The sequence below is a fragment of the Microtus pennsylvanicus genome, chromosome 3 (assembly GCF_037038515.1).
Source record: "Microtus pennsylvanicus isolate mMicPen1 chromosome 3, mMicPen1.hap1, whole genome shotgun sequence".
NCBI lineage: Eukaryota > Metazoa > Chordata > Mammalia > Rodentia > Cricetidae > Microtus > Microtus pennsylvanicus.
This window is the reverse complement of record NC_134581.1, coordinates 17,069,387-17,088,414: the sequence shown is the minus strand read 5'-3', so window position 1 is coordinate 17,088,414 and position 19,028 is coordinate 17,069,387. Positions and strand designations below refer to the sequence as shown.

Below are 19,028 nucleotides of genomic sequence, written 5' to 3'. Positions count from 1 at the left end.
CAACAAGGAGCCTTTATTTTAATCAAGTTTGCAAACTCAGTCTCTCTGTGCATGTCCAGTATATTGGAATAAACGGAGAGTCCTGAGCTCAATTAGAATTGAGTTTTTATAGTAGTAAAGGTGGGGGTGAGGGGTTCAGGACCCCTGATTGGCTGATATTTGTCTAGGGGTGTCCTGGTGAGTGTGTGCTGGCAGGTGATCCTGTCTACAGCAGTTGGAGTGTTAGGCATTTCCTTTGAATGGTCTGCTCTTGGGTGATGGTATTGCCTCAGGGTAAACTACTGAGACTCACGCTTCTTATTAAATTTATGGATATCACCTACTCTGGAAGGTGATAATGGTCAGAAGTAGAGAACTTCCTTTGGGTGACCTGCCCATTCTTACTTATCATGGCTGGCCCCCTACAACTTCCAACTTTGCTGCCTGCAACTTCTTTTCCCTTGGTCTGATTCTACTAGTTATACATAGCTCTCTTTGGCAGCTATCTCATGCCCATGGCGTGTCCAATGTCTTAACTCAGGCTTCACTTCTACAGCCTCGCAGGGCTTTTGCCCACCCAAGGCCCTTATGAAGCCACTCTCCTGCCGCATGTTGCCTGTCCTTGGTTGCTCTCTGAAACTCCATTAGATTCCATGGCCCCTTCATTCTTGACTCTCGCCACATGGGCAACATTGCCAGGCAGGGCTGCCAGTTTGGGACAAAGTCTTGGCCCCTGAATCACATCTGCAGTAGCTTCTGTCTATTGTTTCTAGGAGCAGAAAATTCCTGAGTCCTTTTCCTGTCTGGAGTTAGAAGCTAGGGTGGGCAAATGAGAAATCCTGACCTAGGGTGTGGTTAATTAGTGTTTTGGGTGTCGAGGTGGGACTCCACCTGGACCAAAGGTCGAGAATTCAAGTCTGTTCCTTATTTCATATTAATGAAGTCTGTTGCTGCCTCCCTCCCCTTCTGGAGTGAAATATATAAGCATGTGGAAAATAAGGCAGATTCAGTGTTCACTGAATTTCCCTCCCGACGCTGTTCTGTGTTTCTGTCTCTTATTTCTCTTGTATCTCTGTTCCTTTGGTTTAATAATTCATGCTCCTACCTGGAACATTCAAGTTTTGTCAAAGCTGGTCTTCGACACTTGAAATCATCTCCACTAAAAAAAAATCAGTCCATTTTAATAAGCCTCAGGCAAGTTCTTAGGAGCTTTTTTTTTTTTGTCAAATATTACAGGAACAGTCTCTAGCTGTTAGTAATATTGTTCCCCCTGAAACCTCTTGAGCTGGGCCTCCACAATGCACACTGTCCTCGGTACTATCTTCTAAGATTCTAGTAAGATGGTCCATGGCTTCTGCTTAGAGCAGTTTAACCACTTTTCTAGCCCAATGCAGAAGGCAACTGCTCGTTCGTTTCCCTGTCACCCAGACCCAAATAATCACACAGAAACTATATTAATTCCAACACTGGTTGGCCAATGACTCTAGCGTATTCCTAGCTAGCACTTATATCTGGAATTAACCCATTTCTATCAATCTGTGTATTACCATGTGGCTGTGGCCTACTGGTAAGGTTCCAGTGTGCCCTTCTCCTTTGGCAGCTACATGGCATCTCCTTGACTCCGCCTTCTTTCTCCCTGCATTCAGTTTAGTTTTCTGCCTAGTTCTATTCTGCCTGGTCTTAGGCAGCTTCTTTATTAACCAATGGTAATAAAACATGTTCACAGCATACAGAGGGGAGTTTCAAAGCCTTCCACTTTCCTCAAAAGACAGCATGGTCAAGTCTCTTTCAGCAACATCCTCCTCCTGGTACCAATTTCCATCTTGGAGTTTCTATTGCCATGGCAACACCATGGCCGAAAAAACTTAGAGAGAAAAAGATTTATTTCACCATCTCCTCTCAGATCATACATTATTACCAAGGGAAGTCAGGGCAGGAACCTGGAGGCAGAACTTAAAGCAGAGAGAAGCTGAGGGGGAATGGCTGCTTGGTTCCTCGTTCTCTATGACTTGCTCATCCTGACTGCACAGGGTGGACTGGGTCCTCCCATATCAATCATTGGTAAAGACAATACCCCACAAACTTGCCTACAGGCTAATCTTATGAAGGCATTATTTCAGTTAGGAATATAACTATATATATATATTATATATAATATATATTATATAACTATAACACGTATAAGTTTGTGTCAAGTTGACAAAACCCAAACAGCACATTAACGGCACTTAAAAATTATTTTTCTTTTGGGTGTGTGTTAAAAAATGACGAAGCAGATTTTACTGAGTATTGAGAATTTCCTTCTACAGAAGACAAATATGGCAGGATTTTCTGTTGTGCTGGCATTGCTAAGGAAAGAACTGATAGAGAGCCAGATTATGTGCTAAGGAGTTTCTGGAAGGCTCTAAGGCACACTTCACAGAAGACACCCGTGACAGAACAGTCCAAGTGAAAGACCATCAAGCCTGCCCCAGGGGGAAATTATACCCCTAGACTAAGGAAGGTGCTTCTCCCTCCAGCAAGGGGTTTTGCTAGAGGTGGAACCGGTTGCCCAGGGAATTCCTCTTAACATCCAGGTATGGTGGATAGCGAGCCTCCTGTCCATGCTGTGGGGACCTGACTTTTCAGACTCCATTTTAAAGAAGGGGCTTCATAGTGACTGGGGGACTGACCTCAGTTCCAGGAATGTGCTGCGATAGCGGAATTTAAATGGCTACCCTAGAAATAGTCAATTAAGGAGCTAAGAAGCAGGACCATAAGAATTCAATGAGGTCCAGATGTCCCTGAAAACATCCTGCCCTTGCAGATACCTTGACAGCAACTAATGGTCTTTTGTTAACAGTTCGCGCCCAAAGTCTGACTGATGGTTTCAGAAATTATGCTACTCTGTACCCCCTTCAACCAATCTGGTCTTTTATATTCCATATTTCTTCCTTAGCTCTTCTACTTTTTCTACATAGGTTTTCAAGGCACTTGGACATGCCTTTCAGCCTATTCCATGAACCTCACTTGGCCTTGCCTTTGAGGTTCAGCACTGGGCTAATCTATATTTACATTGCTCACAGTGGGTTGCTGGAAGAGACTGTGAAAGACCGTCTCCACACTTGGCCGAGTCCTGAGGCCCTACACCTCCTTAGCAGCCTTGTCTCATCACTTGGCTGAGTCCTGAGGCCCTACACCTCCTCAGCAGCATTGTCTCCATCACTTGGTTGAGTCCTGAGGCCCTACACCTCCTCCGTCTCCATCGCTTGGCCGAGTCCTGAGGCCCTACACCTCCTCCGTCTCCATCACTTGGCCGAGTCCTGAGGCCCTACACCTCCTCTATCTCCATCACTTGGCCGAGTCCTGAGGCCCTACACCTCCTCAGCAGCCTTGTTTCATTCAGTCTTCATAGGCTGGCCACACACAGTGCCGAGACGTACTAACAATTATAAGGCAAAATACTGGTAGACCTGAAGAGAGAGAAACTCCAATACAAGGAAAGTTTGAGAGTTCAACATAACGCTGAAGCCTCTAAGACCTGTGGGAAATGGCTAATTCTGAGGCTGGAGAGATGGCTCAGCTGTCAAGAGCCCTCACTGGCTGTTCTTCCAGAGAACCTAGGTTCAATTCCCTAGCACCCACATGGCAGCTCACAACTGTCTGTATCTCCAGTTCCAGAGGATCTGACACCCTCACACAGACATACATGCAGGCAAAACACCAATGCATGTAAAATAAATGGAAAGAATGACTAATTCCTGTTCTGTTGCAGGAAGGTACAGGATGAGCTTGTAACATGTTCTGCTGTCAACAGTGAAGACGTGCCAAAATAATACAGATGTTAGGTGGAAGAAACTGAGCACATCTGGGGACACTTTGAGTACTAAAAATGTAAGGAAACTAATAATTCATTACATAAACTATAATGTAGAAAATCAATGATTCCTACTATATCAAGTTTGGTGAGATAAAGATATTTTTAATAAATCTGTTGTCTTCTGGATGACGCCTGGAAGACGCCCACTTAACCAGGTGACCAGAGTGAACCCATGACAAAGGCACAAACTGAAGTCACATCCCTGGAGGAGCTGTGAGATGTCACCTCCACTGTCCTCCTGCTGATCCCGTGTAGCGCAATCTGAATGTTCATATAGCCAAGGGGATTTCCAGGGCAATAAACTGAATATATAACACCAGAATTCGTGTGAGGCGTCAAAGTTGCGGTGAGAGCGAAATTTTAGAATACCTTGTTTGTTTGATGTTTTGTTTTTTGAGACAGGGTTTCCCCTGTGTAGCTTTGGAATCTGTCCCAGAACTTGCTCTGTAGATCAGGTTGGCCTCGAACTCATAGAGATCCATCTGTCTCTGCCTCCCAAGTACTGGGGTTGCATGTGCCACCACTGCCTGGCTAGAGTACCTTTAAATCAATATTCTGAGCTCTCATATCAAGAGGTGGGGGAAGGGCAGAATAAATAAAATGGAGGAAATGGTGCAGATTTCAACAGAAATCCATAAAATTATAAATCAAAAAATGATAAAACTGATGAAACAAAGACTTGGGTCTAGGCAAAGACCAACAACGCTGACACACGTTAAGGTGGAAAAAAAGAACATCCAATGACTGTCTCTACTGATCCTGTAAATTCTGAAAAGATAACACAGCATTCCCGAAACACCTCTTAGAGTAAATGGACCGATAGCTCAAGATACGAACTATTTTAATTTTCTCCATACGAAATAGATAAATGAACAGTGCTATACTGTGACAAAAATTAAATGTACAATTTAAAAACTCAACCCCAAATTTTAACAAACCCTTAAAGTAATTAAAACCAGTTTCTACAATCTCTTCTATGGAAATGGAAGTATAGATAACTCTCCCCAAGTTTTCAAGGAGACTAATATTGCCCTGATACCAAAATGAAAATTTAACAAAAAGAAAACTGTATCTTCATGTACACGATTGCAAAAATCCTTAGAAATATTAAATATAACCCATCATACAAAAATAATTACATAACGTGACCACACTTATTTTATTCCACATGGGTTCAACATTTAAAACCTAACTAATAACCATCCACTATATTAACAGGCCAAGGAAGATATGATCATATTCACTGATGCACAAATTAAAGAGCTTACCTATGATAATGCAAAAAGAAAACCATCTTTGTGTTGCAATGAGCGAACGGCGGGCCACTTCTTGACACCCGGCTAACTTTACCCAAAATAATTACACGGAAACTGTATTCTTTTAAACACTGCCTAGCCCATTAGTTCCAGCCTCTTATTGGCTAGCTCTTACATATTGATCTAACCCATTTCTAATAATCTGTGTAGCCCACGAGGTGGCTTACCAGGGAAGATCCTAACCTGCGTCTGTGTTGGGTGGGAGAATCATGGCGACTCACTGACTCGGATTCTTTCTCCCAGCATTCTGTTCTGTTTACTCTGCCTACCTAATTTTCTGTCCTATCAAAGGGCCAAGGCAGTCTCTTTATTTAACCAATGAAATTAACACAAAACAGAAGACTCTCCCCCATCATCTTTGCATGATGTAATTTCATGTGCAGAAAATCCCATGTGATACACAGAAATAAAACAAAAACTTCTAGAACGAGTAAGTGACTTCATCAAAGTCAAGGATGCAAGACAAACAAAAAGTCAATTTTATTTTTACATTGAATGAGCAAATGGTTCCCCCAAATCTTAATGCCATTTATATCTTTAGTACAGTGACAACCATCCACAGAGCTTGTACGGTAAAAACTACAAAACACAGATGGAAGAAACTGGAGAAGATCTAAATAAGTAGAGGCAAGGCATGCCAACTGGAAGACTCAACATAGTAAATATGTTCATTTTCTTGCATTTAAAAAGTTTCTAGCCACAGGTGCCTAGGAATCTTCTTTTAGACTATCCCGGCAGGAGAGCTGGAGGATTTTATTGCAACCTGGGGAAGGTAGGAATCTATGCTGCCCACTCTGCCTGGGATGATGTGGGTCACAGTGGGCATTTGAGGGGAGTAGAGGGGTTATACCCAGTGGTTTTATCTTGGTCTGATTTTTCTGATGCTCTGTCTAAAGAGGTCTTTGATGGGGAGGGTGGCGTTTTGTCCTTGACTATTTGTGTTTCTGGCTGCTTCAGTGCCAGTTCTAAATTGAGGGTAAGGCAAAGAAGCTAAGTCTCCCACTGTGACTCAACAGAACGCTGCAGTTTACAGCCAGGGCATTTAGGCAAGAAAAGTAAATAAAGGGTACCCAGGCCAAAGAAATCCCAGGGAATTTGCCCAGGGTGTGTTTGGGATTCTGAGGTCCTTAGCTATTTTAATTTATTCTCTCAGCCTTCTCCTCTCCTCCTCTCCCCTCCTCTCCCCTCCTCTCCCCTCCTCTCCCCTCCCCTCCCCTCCCTCCCTCTCTCTCTCTCTCTCTTTCTCTCTCTGTACATGTCCAGCAGTTTAATGAAACACTGTAGACTTCGAAGAACTAGAAACAAGAAGCTAGACAGCCTCCCCATTACATTAGGGTATACCTACTTGCCTCTTGCCTCTTCTTTGGGGAACTGGCCTCAGTCACTGCTCTGTTAACGTGTTAAGGCTGCAAGAGGTGCTGAACTGAAGGCAAAGAGAGCTCTAAAGAGCTCATGAGAAAGGAGAAGCGTCATGTGACCCCAGCGTGAGAACAGAACCGCTCTCCTGAGGGGCATCTTCTGCCTCAGCTGAGGTCCAGTTCCCGGGGCTGACTGCGGACAAACAGTTTCCACGCTCTAGCACAGGCCTGGGGATTCCTTTAAACGCATATGCCGGGAAAATGGCCGGCATCGGCAGCTTCCTGCCTTCCTGACACACGTCACGTGACTCCAACAGCAGGTGCCACCTCCCTGGGAGGCAGTTTCACCAGGTGGAGCCTTATCTTCTGCCCTGCCCCCAGCGGGCTCCAAACCCGAGTTAGCAGATGTTTGCAAAGGTTATACACCCCCCCCCCCCCAACGTAGACTCTAATTTCATTTCAAACTCTTCTTTGGATCATTTGTAGAGCAGAAAGAATGAGTCACCTGAGCTCCCCGAGTGCTTGGCTTCGCGCTCCAGAGCCAATTTTAAACACCCCGCCCCCCCATGCCAGTGAACTCTCCAGGGACTTGTCTTGTGGAATTCCAGGCACCTTAGCTATTCAGTGAGAGCAGGCACGGTTCTCACAGTGATGGCACAGGGTCTCTTTCTTGAGAAAGAGGTGGGCGCTATCCTAAAATGTCCAAAGAAGAGAGCCCCTCAGACAAAGAAGTTAGTCAAGCCTGTAGGCCCAAGCTGGGTGTGGTGAAGTGTGCCTATAATCACAGCACTCATGAGGCTGAGGCAGAAGGGCATGAGTTTGAAGCCAGCTCAGAGCCTATATTAAGAACCGTAAACCAGGGCCGGGAGGTGGTGGCGCACGCCTTGAATCCCAAGACTCGGGAGGCAGAGGCAGGCGGATCTCTGTGAGTTCGAGACCAGCCTGGTCTACAAGAGCTAGTTCCAGGACAGGCTCCAAAACCATAGAGAAACCCTGTCTCGAAAAACCAAAAAAAAAAACAAAAAAACAAAAAAACAAAAGAACCGTAAACCAGACCCTAGAGAGATGGCTGAGTGCTTTAGAGTGTGTACTGCTCTTACAGAAGACCCATACCCACATCCATGCATACAGAATAAAAATGAGTTTAAACAAATGAATGAGGGCTGGAGGGATGGCTCAGTGGTAAAGAGTACTTGCTGCTCTTCTAGAGAATGGGGGTTCAGTTTCTAGCACCTAATCAGTTTCACAACCACCTATAACTCCAACTTCTGAGGTTCTGATGCCTCCTTCTGGTCCTACACATACAAGGAGACACACATATATACACATAAACAAACCTAAAAAAAACAAAACAAAACAGAATTCAAAGGTCTTGAACTAAATCTTTGCAGCATGGTGTCGGGCATTAGACTGAACCTTAAACCCAAAAACATGCCCCACCTGGCCTGGAGACCACCACCACCCTCACACACGGAAGAGGCTTGGGGCTTGGAGAGGCTTCCCTCAGTTGCAAAGCCCGGCAAGACTTGTCTTCCACTATACCGTAGTTCCCAGCTGCTCCAGGCCTTCTCCAGGGGTCCAACCCCTTAAAAACCCCAGGAAGAGGTAGCCCTCTGACTTTTAAAGACATCTGAGGTGAAAATGAAGGCCCTCACGCTCAGATAATGAAGCGAAGAGCCTGAGAGGCAGCTGACAAGAGAGTTGAGTCACAGATGCCAAGACAGTGAGAGACCCAGCAAAGCTGAGTTCTGGCAGCAGCCACGGAGGCTGGCCCAGCAGAGGGAGGCAGTCTGAGGAGGGATCGGCTCAGCTGCTTCTGAGGCCAGTAGGATCTGGAGTCTGTGAGCCCAAACCCATGGCCTCCAGTCCTACCCTGCTTGTGTATCCACCCCAGCTGCCCCCTCCATTCCCAAGCCATGCCTGCTTCTCCCAGGGAGTGGCCAGCAGAGGGAAGGAAGCCTTGATGCTCAGCCTCAGGGGACAGGGGTAGCAGTCACAGCTGCTGCCCCCTCCACTCAGCTCTGGTCCTCCACAGGGGCTGGCTCTGGAGCAACAGCTTCCCCTACAAGCCCACGGGACACGTGTGTGCTGCTGCTGCTGCTCCGCTGAGGTGTGCTGTCCTCCTGGCTCCCTGCCAAGCCCTGTGCTGGCCCTCAGGGCCCTGTGGTTCAGGATATGGAATCCCTGTTTTCCCAGCTGGCCCTGCTGCAGCCAGACTCACTTAAGCTAGGCTCTGAATGGAAATGCCCAGACAGGCGCTGCCAAAGAGCAAAGCCCTTGGTCTGCGTTCCCTTTTGGGGAAAGAGATTGCAATAGGCTCCTTCCTGCCTCTTGGCATTGGGCCTTAGTCCTAGGATCGATTTCAGACATGAGTCTTGCCCGATCTGCCACTGGGAGCTACAGCTGAGGGTGGCCTTGGCTTGGCCACGTTTGCTGATTAGCTGCATTTTCTTACAGCCAGGCCTCTGTGCCAAAGGTGTCTCTATTTCAAGTGCATCTGGCTTGCTGTCACTGCCGACTGAGCAGATGTGACGGGAGGAGAGGAGGGGTGGAAAACATTGTCTGGAGCTCTGAATCCAACTGCCTCTAAGGCTGCATTTGACAGCTCAAAAATAGGCCCTGTGGTAGGCTAAAAAAACTGGCCCTCTGAAATCTCTCCCTGTCAACTCCCTGGAATCTGTGAATGTGTTTAACTTCCAGGTCTTGTGAGAAAAAGGAGTTTATCCTGGCTTGTCTGGGTGTGACCTAAATATAGTCCCATATTTTCTTATATGAAGGAGACAGAGGGAGAACTGGGGAGACGGCTTAGTGGGAAAGAGCCCTTGCTGCCTAGGCATGAAGATCTGAGTTCAAATCCCTGGAAGCCACATAAAAAGCCAGATATGTCATATGCAACTCCGGTGCTGGGGAATGGAAGCAGGAGGATTGCTGATTTGTTAGCTGCTAGCCTAACTCCAGGTTCATCTAGAGACCCCCATCTCAAGGGAATCAGGCCCAGTGTTGATAAAGCAGGATACTCAGTATTCCAATGTCCTCCCCCGGCCTCTATGCAAGTGTGGGCATGTGCACCCACACCGACATGCACATACATATCACACACACGCGCACACACATACACAAACACACGTGCACACGCACATACACACACGTGCGCACACACATGTGCACACACACATATATGCATACACATGCACCACGGGCACACACACATACACACAAGGAGGCAGAGACAACGAAGAGAAGGTGACATGAATATAGTTGCAGAACTGGAGAGTGTGACCTCCAGCCAAAGAATGCTGGAGATCCCCAGAAGCTAGCTATGGCAAGACAAGCTCCCCCCTAGAGCTTTAGTCCACACAACTATGACATATTTCTGTCGATTTTAGCCACCGAGTGTGTGGTGACCAGTCACAATGGCCCCACATATCAACACATTCCTTACCCTGGAGAGCTGTGGGAATATCCAGACGGAAGGGTGCCTGGCAGAAGACGATATACGATCACAAATGGAGATACGCCGTCACTGCCAATTGTTACGCTGTTCTGGCAGAAGTGGGGATGTCTAGCCATTAATAGCAGGCCACCATACAGGAACACCTATACCCTGGGCTAATGCCTATCCACGAGACGAGCAGCCATGTGAGGAGGTGTGCCATGTGTGGGAGCAGCCAGCAGTGGTGACTTATTACCATTTGCCTCCCTCTACAGTGGGATGGTCAGTGAAGAAGGTCCAGCTACTGGGACAACACTCAGCCATGACCAGGACTGGCCAGCTTCTGGCCTAAGAGGAAGGTAAAGCCAGTCCAGGCAGGAGAGACAAGCAGGAGGTGCGGCCTCGTTTGACAGTTCACAATTCTCCTCTTGCCCACTAACTCCCTGCCAAATGTGGGGAGATGGCTACAACCCCTGTCCAATGCTAAATTCCTTAGCTTGCTTCTGGGTGGTTGAGAAAAAAGAAGGATATTATGAGCTCAAGAGTGACCACACAGGGATTAAGAAACTGGTCACAGGCTGGGCGGTGGTGGCGCACACCTTTAATCCCAGGACTCAGGAGGCAGAGGCAGGTGGATCTCTCTGAGTTTGAGGCCAGCCTGCTCTACAAGAGCTAGTTCCAGGACAGGCTACAAAGCTATAGAGAAACCTTGTCTCAAAAAACAAAAACAAAAACAAACAAAAAAAGAAAGAAAGAAAGAAAGATTTTAAAAAAGAAAAGAAAGAAACTGGCACTGGTCACCGTGGGACCTTCTTCAGGAAGATACTTATGGGAAGGCTGTAACAGTTGCCCATTTCTACCTGTCAAAATTACACACATGCCTGTAATCCCAACACTCAGGAGGCAGAGGCAAGGAGACAGAAAACTGGAGCCAAGCTGGGCTACTTAGTGACTTTCAAGGCTAGCCTGAGCTACATATTAAAAAAACCAAAGCAGACACCTACAAGAAGAACGGAAATAATTTAGAGAGGTAACTATAAACACGTGCCCTCTCATCACTCCCGTGTGGTCCCCAGAGCCCCACCCTTGCATAAGGAGAAAGAAAACGGAGAGAGTTAAGACCACATTGCCCTGGGGCTGGAGAGTTGGCTCAGAGGTTAAGAGCACTGGCTGCTTTTCCAAAGGTCCTGAGTTCAGTTCCCAGCAACCACATGATGGCTCACAACCATCTGTAATGAGATCTGGTGCCCTCTTCAGGTCTGCAGGCATACATGCAGCCAGAACACTATATACATAATAAATAAATAAATAAATCTTTAAAAAAAGGCCACATTGCTCCTTGTTGGGCTCACTGATCAGAGTTGATCTTGCACGTGTCTCTTGTTGGTGGTCCCAATCCTCATCTTTGAGTCTGGTCTTTTTTTTTTCTCTTGTAGGCTTTCAAGCATGTTCCTCATAGATAAATACAGATCTTTGAGATTTCATACCCAAAGGAGGATGGGTACTGTGAGAAAGTCTATAATTTCCACAGTGCCCATTTCCAAGCCCTTGTTCCTTACCGATGTCAGCTATGCAAGGAACGATGGCATGCTCTTGCCCGTCACTCAGGGCTGGTGCTTCAACTCTTCAGAGGAACAGGGAGATTGCAAGATTCCCAGCGACAGCCAGTGTGGGCGAGGGGGCGAGCTGCAGAACTTCTGGCTTAGCAGGTTCTCCTAGGCTTCAGCCACACCGCCATCTGCTTCCTGAGTGTTTTCTAGAACAACACAACCAACAGGGTGAAAATCTAAAGGGAAATTGCTAGATCAGCTTGCATGATATCGTCAGAGTAGCGCAAAGATGGCTGCCTCTTGCCAGCGAGACTGAGAACCCTCAGTCTTCAAAGCTGAGTACCTCAGCAGTCCTGATCCAGTACCAAAGGCCTGGAAGATTTCTGGAGAGCTGCTGAAAACTCAGGAATTCAAGGTCATCTTCCACAAAACGCAAACAAAAGCAGGCAGTGGGTTTGGTTGGCCAGCATTTTGTCAACTCCTACTGTTGTCATGGCATTCCATTTTTATTTTAATAAATAAAGCTTGCCTGAAGATCAGAGAGTAAAACAGACCCATTGGTCAACCTTACTACCAGGTGGTGGTAACACACACCTTTAATCTCATTAGCCACACTAGTTGCCATAGAAACCAGGCGGTGCGTGCCTTTAATCCCAGTGGTGCATGCCTTTAATCAATCCCAGAACTAGAGAGGATTAGAAAACGGGAGGAGACAGCTTTCAAACACAGTCTCATTCTGAGATTCCTGGAGGCAAGATCGCCATTTTCAGACTGAGATCAAGGTAAGAGCCAGTGGCTGGCTGTTTTGCTTTTCGGATCTTCAGTTTAAACTCCAATTTCTCTCTCTGAGTTCTTATTAATCATGCTTCATACTGGAAAACATTCCTCTTATTTTTAACATTTAAACTCTTTGTTATAATAGTTCATTGTGTTTGAATTTACCAAACATATCTTTGTCTATCCTTGTCTTCTATATTTTTATTATTTCATGTGAGAGTCGGGATGGAGTAGCTGAAGAACGGCTTTGCAGCGGCCATGTTGCAGGTCAGCTCACCACACACACTGAAGCTCATGTGTGTCTTGGCATGAATACTGAGGCTCTTCCATGCCCAGGAGAGGCGAGGAGCCTTGTTGGAACAAATTCCCATCTTCTCTCTGGTCTTGATGGAGGCCTATCAGTAAAGATAGGTGTTTTGCCTGCACATATGTGTGCACACATGTGTGCCTGGTATCCACATAGGTCAGAAGAGGCCATCATATCCCTGAGACTGGAGTTAGAGATGGTTGTGAGCTGCCGTGTAAGTGTTGGGAATTGAACTCAGGTCCTCTGGAAGAGCAGCCAGTGCACTTAACTGCCAAGACATTCCTCCAGCCCCTCTCTCCTGATGTTTTTAAGCTTTCTGAGTTACCTTGTCTTATTTTGACCTTTCAAAACCTTATACACATCTGCTAATGTATTTAATTAAATCTGCCAGCCTGCTTTTTAATCATTACATTTTACCTATTGCGTACATGGTGATTATTAATCTCCCTGGGACTCTGTCTTCAGCCTTAGAATCAGATCTGGCCCATTACCAGCAGGCTGGGTTGGCAGTCAGAGCCATCGCTGCAGACTGTAGTAATGTGGGCTGGGTTTCTCGGCCTGAGAGAAGAAACGGGACAATTTGCATAGCAGTTTCCACCTCTTCAGAGTCCCAGCAGCTCCTTGCCCCATGCAGGCTCAGATTCTTCCTCTTTCTGGGAACACAAACAGCTGCTGGAGACAAGATCAAGGTGGAAACAGTTCTTTTTCTTACCGGCCTTTTATGTCCTAGGCAACAGGAGGGTCAGCATCACAACCACAGCTCTCCTGGTCTAGGGGATTCACAGCAGTCAGGAATGGTAACTCGCCCATGGTGCACAGCTCACACAGAAGCACACACAGACACATAATGGGAGAAAATCGAGGCCGAGGACTGATTGATCCAATCAGTAAAGATAGCGTGAGCCACTTTAGATTTGGATGATTAATGTGGTTCTCAGTTTGGACACCAGAGAGGCTCAGGGATGGCTCCACACACTGTGGGATGCCTCACTGCTGGGGAGCTAGTTCTAGACTGTTGCTAGGACGTATAGATCCTTCTCCAGTAGCGGGAGGGGACAGAAAGCCCCAGGCCTCCATCAAGACCAGAGAGGAGATGGGAATTTGTTCCAACAAGGCTCCTCGCCTCTCCTGGGCATGGAAGAGCCTCAGTATTCATGCCAAGACACACATGAGCTTCAGTGTGTGTGGTGAGCTGACCTGCAACATGGCCGCTGCAAAGCCGTTCTTCAGCTACTCCATCCCGACTCTCACACATCCAGCTAAGAATTCTCAGGACTTTGGGCCACTCCGTCAGAGACTCTCAGTGAGTTGTGCAGCCTGCGAGAGCGACAGTTACTGTGACTCCTACCAGAGTCTCTGCAAGCAAGCCAGGAAACATACCAGTGGTCCAGAATTGACCGGAGATGTTGGTCACAGTCCCCTCCCCCAACACACATGCTCCTCACCAGCCATCAGAAAGCCCAGGGCAGTGCCATCGTGTACCTCACACAGAGTTTGAGATCACGAGTAAATCTGAGAACCATACAAACTAAACCATAGCAGAAGGAGGCTAAACAGAATCACACCAGTGTCCCCAAGGTTGATCTCATTCTGTCCCCTCAAATGCACCCGTTTCTTATTGGCTATTGGGTGTTTGAGAACTTTCAGGCTACAATAGTTCATTGATCAGTAGGGTGTCTGCAGTGTTCCTCACACAGCTGGCTGTGGTCCTGAGGCAGGGCTAGGTGCGGTGTGTCCCAGTTGGCTGCTCAATGCTCTCCCTCCTCCTCCACCATTCATTGGTGCTTCCTTAACCTCGTGGCTAAGCAGGCCTCCTCTCCACCCTAGCGTGCTCCTCTTCCCCACTCCGCTGCATTCGTCTCCATGCCCAGCACCACTTGCGATGGTGTCTGGCACATAGTGGGCGTGCACTGAATAACTATTGAGTTAAATAAATTACATCTATGCCACTTAAAGAAATCAGCCTTCACGTCCTCAGCACAGGCTGCTCAGCACAGGTTATGGACAGAGAGCATGTCCTTGGTTGAGAGCATGTTATGATTTCCAAGCAACACTAAGCTCAGAACTGGGTTCTGTGTGTCTGTTGAGAAAGTATTGAAATCCCGTTGTAGGCAAACGCTACAGGCAAATAACTACTCTGGCTTCAACTGAGGCCACCTTCCTGTGAGTAGCAGACCAATGTGTATATGCTTCCCATGAGCTCTGGTTCCATTCCTCGTGTAGTGGTAAAAAATACTCTTTCCAGAAACAACTTAGGGAAGGAAGGTTCATTTTAGGCCACAACCCCAGGCCACAGTCTATCACTGAGGAAATTTAAGGCAGGAACTCAAAGGCAGGAATCTGAAGGTGAGCCTGTTTGCTGTGCTACACAGCATTCCTTACCACTAACCAAGGAACTCGGTTCATGGCCAGGAAGTGAGGCAGGGGCCATGGAGACTCCAGCTTGTTGGTTCCTAGACGGGCTTAGTCTCAGCTAGCTTTTCAGACATTTCAGGACCCCTGTCCAGGGATGGTGCCACCCACAGGGATCCAGCCCCTCTTACATCAATTAACAAAAAATACACCTCCTCCCCGCTCCCGCCCCACCCCCCGCCCCCAGACATCTCTGCTGGCCAGTCTGATCTAGGCAATTCTTCAGTTGAGGGACTGCTCTCAGATGACCAGGATCCCATGCATTGGAGAAATGGCCATTTTTGATGGCCTTGAGCTGACAGAGGGCACACCACATCTAGTCTGAAAAATGTTAACACACACACCAGTATGGGCCCGTGGTCTAAAATGATTCCAACAAAACCACAGGCTTGAAACATTTGTTGCCAACCAAGGGCAAACAAATCCTGTCACAGGTGCTATTTTCTGCCTCCCCTAGAGGGCGCTCCTCGTTAGCCAAATCAAACCGTGCTGAGAAAATCATGTTTCGAATGTCTTTATGTGGTTTTGTCAAAATGAACATTGTTTATCCATTAAAATCTAGAGTTGATGATAAAAATATATTGCATGAAATCGTCAAAGAATAAATAAGAACATAATTTAAAAATAAAGAAAAACACAAACTCTCTTAGTTGAATGCTCAAAATTTTGGAAATCAAAATTTATTTTTTTTTTTTAAAGCTAGGCAGTGGTGGTGCATTTTTTTTAATCCCAGCTCTCAGGAGGGAGAGGCAAGCAAATCTCTGAGTTCGAGGCCAGTCTGTTCCAGGATGGTCAGGGCTTCTCAGAGAAACCGTGTCTCAAAAAAAAAAAAATTTTTTTTTTTTTAAATGGGGCCAAGCATGGTGGTGCACACCTTTAATCCCAGCACTCAGAAAACAGAGGCAGGTGAATATCTGTGAGTTCAAGTTCTGCCTGGTAGGCATAGCAAATTCCAGTCTAGAAAAATGCTATATACTAAGACTGTGTGTCTGTCTGTCTGTCTGTCTGTCTCTCTCTCTCTCTCTCTCTCTCTCTAAATATATATATATATATATATATATATATATATATATATATATATATATATATATATTACTTTAAGAGAAATTGGAAATAAAATTATAAATATTAAAATCTAGGAAAATTTCTAGTTATTTACACATGATATGATATGAGAATCTGGTCTACTCATACAATCTACTGAAAATCATTAACATACTAACATACACTTTCTTACTGGTCTTCAGAACAGCCAATTAGTAGTAGGAAACATGGATCTTCTAGGCAGACTTCAGTGGAAGCCTTTCTAGACACGATGGATGCATCTAGAAAGCAAACGTCTTGAATTAAGAAGCAAAACCAATGATGCTGTGCCTCCTTCCTTGTTGGAGGGCATTCGATCACACTCTGAACCTCGAGTTTGCATTTTCACTAATTAAATTAAATTAATATTAATCTTGAGTCAGGAGGCCAGGTTAGCAACTAGTTGACAGAAAGTAATCACAGAGCACCAGAGGGCAGCCAGGAGAGACACAGGAAGTGGTAGGGAGGGACTTAGAGTATTGCAGCTTTGTTTGGCAGAGTGAAAGGAGTATTTTGCAGGGAGATCCAGCAAGGAAAGGAGGTCCGCTATCTGCTTCTCAGCCTCTCTGAGCTAGCAGGTTTTCACCGCAGTCTTTGAATCTCGAGTCTTATTTATAAATAGTAAGATAGAAATTGAGTTAAAGCTACCTTTAAGGGGCAGCAACAGGGCTGGTGCCTGGGGGAATAGAATTCCAGCAAGCTGCAGCCTGAGTGGCCAGGCCCCTGCCTAAGAAGCAGGTCAGTAACTGCAGAGTTGCAATTACTGGCTGAAATTGCATTAGATTAAGGCACAGTCACTGTGCCAAAGTTAAAGCAACACTTCCTCTCCCTGAGGTCTGAGTGAAGGCTGCTCTAGATCACACAACTAACAAAGAAGACAGCTGAGTCTAAACTCCAGACCATCAGATCCCTGTAGGTCAGAGGTTAAACCAAGAAAAAGTAAAAGAAGAAAAGGAACCAACAGCCTCATCCAAAACACGAACAGTTTAACAGAAAAAGAAAGGGCTGGAGAAAAATATCCCAAACATATGTGAGGATGTTTAATCCACCCATAAAAAATTAAAGGAACATATTGGTGACAGGCCCTCCGCGTTGGCAAGGGTGGAGAGAAATAAGCAACATTATATATTTTGTTGCTCAGAATGTAAATTGGCAAAGTCTTTGGATGACACTATCCATCAAGAGTGAACATGCACAGACCTTAGCTGTAGCTATTCTATTACTGGGATTTTTCCAACAGAAATGTTTTTGGCGGGGCATTGTAACACATGCCAGCTATTGGGGAGGTTGAGGCAGGGGGGTCATGAGTTTAACACAATAAGGTATAAAGTCCATACTTGACACTAAAATGAATGAATATAGCTTATCTCAGCAATGCATGTAGACTGGCCATTGTCTGTAATCATAGCAACAAAGCCTGGTTCATATTCATCTAAGCAGGAAAAAACACATACCGAAGCAATATTCAGCCACTCACCAATTGTTAGGAAGTCTGGTGACCAGGCCCAGAAAATAGGCAGATCAACAGAGGTTGTTTATCCATGATGATAGATAACACTGTCACTATGCCACATGCTGAGGACGCCACCAGCAGCACAGAGCATGTGATCCTGGCGTTCTGGATTCCGAGCTCAGATCAGAAACTCCTCACAGGTAGGTACATGAGATCCGTCAAACCTGGTCTCATCTCAGCTGACGTGTGAGAACAGCTCGGAAAATGAAGACCCGGTATTTCAGGCCTATAGCTGAGACAGACCATCTCTTACCAACACAGGAAAGACGGGTAGCCCCCAGCATGTGGGGAGGGGCTCCAGGATCATATTGCCAAAGTCCACAAAGAAAGATCTGTCAATGTAGTTTATCGTATTAATATGTCAAAAAGAAACACTTTAGAAAAATAAGTCTTTAAAGTACTTTAAAAAACTCTATCATAAGAAACCTGTGAATAAAAATCCCACACACTCACTCACAGCAAAATTAACCAAATCAAAGTTTGCACATCTCAGTTACGACCCACATGGCCAGAATAGCTACTCTGCAACTGTGCTCACACTGGGTTTACATTCTCACTACCAAATATATTTTATGCACTTATCCTCTAGCCAAAACCTCCCCCGAAAAATCCATGACAGGGCTAAATCCGCCTCATACATTCTTTGAGGACTCACGTGTCTGTCACTTGCACCCAGTCCTTCCTCACCACCTAATATCTATCTTCTTTCCCCCTCCCTACATGTTATACATTTGGTTACTTATATACACATGTATTATAGGCTAGGATCTGCGTTTGAGGGAACACATGCAGTTTTTTCTGAAATCATGTGATTAATATTATACATTGTAAGTTCAATAAAGTTTTGATTTTGAAATATTATACCTGGATTAAGATTTTAAGATGCTAAATAAAGGAAGACACCCTGCTACCGTCAGGGGAGAGCAATGGTCCCCAGAGATCTTCAACATCATATTCAAGTCTGTGCAAAAGGAAAGAAGGAAGAGAAAAGAAGGGAGGGGGAGGAAAAGGAAAATCCAGAAGATACCTCTGGAACTTTAGTTCTTTCTTTCAAACAGGGTGTGATCACTTACTTGCCCACAGAATAGTAAAATAGGACCTACCCACTTGGCTACCACAGGATGCCTTTTTTTTTTTTGGATTTTTCGAGACAGGGTTTCTCCGTAGCTTTTTGGTTCCTGTCCTGGAACTAGCTCTTGTAGACCAGGCTGGCCTCGAACTCACAGAGATCTGCCTGTCTCTGCCTCCTGAGTGCTGGGATTAAAGGCATGCGCCACCACCGCCCAGCTTCACAGGATGCTTTAAAGTAATAAAAAAGTAGTTTCATAAATATTTTTGGTGACCATATCTTATAAAATTACAATATAATAATTAAAAACGTAATGCCTTTCCTCACTGAAAATTAAAACCCTTGATAGGTGATGAAATCCAGGTGAAATTT

At 45.7% G+C, this 19,028-nt stretch overlaps 1 pseudogene; it reads right to left on the bottom strand.

The window, feature by feature from the left end:
• Positions 1–2,893: 2,893 nt before the first annotated feature.
• Positions 2,894–6,784, bottom strand: LOC142846710 (acyl-CoA-binding protein-like; annotated as a pseudogene).
• Positions 6,785–19,028: the final 12,244 nt, after the last annotated feature.